The sequence below is a fragment of the Cynara cardunculus genome, unplaced genomic scaffold, assembly GCF_001531365.2.
Source record: "Cynara cardunculus var. scolymus isolate 2C unplaced genomic scaffold, CcrdV1 Un_Scaffold_4867, whole genome shotgun sequence".
NCBI classification, from domain to species: domain Eukaryota; kingdom Viridiplantae; phylum Streptophyta; class Magnoliopsida; order Asterales; family Asteraceae; genus Cynara; species Cynara cardunculus.
In genome coordinates, this window is record NW_020202113.1 from 24,462 (window position 1) to 25,872 (window position 1,411).

A 1,411-nucleotide genomic window follows, 5' to 3' on the forward strand; every position below is an offset into this window, starting at 1 on the left:
TCGATAATGGGGTCATACCCAGACATAACCTATAAAAACAAATAATCATGTAATTTGTAACACTTTATTGAAGACATATAAATAAGTATGAATAATTACAGTGTGCATGTACTTATGTAGGTCTCAAACCAACCCGAAAAATCTTCACTTCTTCGTCTATCGACCGCTTCATCAATATACGGCTCGTTACGTTTAACCTCTTCATCGAACACTACAATCAAATGAGATACTTCTTCACAATTCAACAAGATGTATGTGTGAGCCTTATGTAGATCTCCATGTTGTAGCCGACAGTGTGTTCTAGCCTTACTATATAGTTTTCGAGACGGGGTCTTAAATATGCTTAACCACATATCAAAAGACGAACATCCAGGGGAAAAATTCTGAGGATCACCATTTAGCCGTGTCTCTACCATTGGTCCAAAATACAATGAGCAATAGGTAAATAGTTCTTTAACCAAATTAAACCGAATAAAGCAAGTTGCATGAAAGAATGTGCACAACTCAGTGATAGCGTCCCATATTGGATTCGTACCATCCCTCTAATGGAAATAGGGATTAATCTTTGTGTGAATACGTGACAATCGTGATTCTTGAAGCCATAGAAACTACCATCTTCAACATTTACTAATGCCCCTATGTTGGAAGTATAGCCATCTGAAAATTTCAACTTCTTCAACCAACCACACACCTTTCATACTTGCTGGTTCAATGTGTAAGAGGATTTTGGTTTAAGTACTTTATTTCGTTCCTCAAGTAGATGCAACTTCGGTCGGTTGCAAAATTCTTCTATGTCTTTCCTTGCTTTTATGTTGTCCTTTGATTTTGGTGTATCCAAAATTATGAAATAGATTATCAAACACATTCTTTTCAATGTGCATTACATTCGGGTTGTGCCGAATTAATAAAGTATGCCAATAGTGCAACTCCCAGAAAATTATCCGGTTTACCCAATTGTGAGTTACCCCAAAACCTGCGAGATTTCAATAGTGCCTTGATCCATGTGGGATACCATCATAAATCGTAGGAAGTCTATAGACTTCTGCCCATATTTGCTCTCCCGTTGGGAGCAGGGGTGCACTAGCTTTTTCGGCATGTCTAACACGAAATTGGTTCCCATTACGCCTGAACGGATGTCTCATAGGTAGGAACTTGCGATGACAGTCAAACCAACAAGGCTTCCCTCCGGTTTGTAATTGGAATGCACATTCATTACCATTGCAATAAGGACAAGATAGTTTGCCATGCCTGCTCCAACCAGACAACATGGCATAAGCAGGGAAGTCACTAACTTGTCCACAACAGTACGACCCTCATCGTGAAATTCGTCCTCCGAAAAGAATCATAAGTAAGGACACGATCAAAGATGAAGATGATAATATCCATGATTAACACCCTCCACAATAAAAAT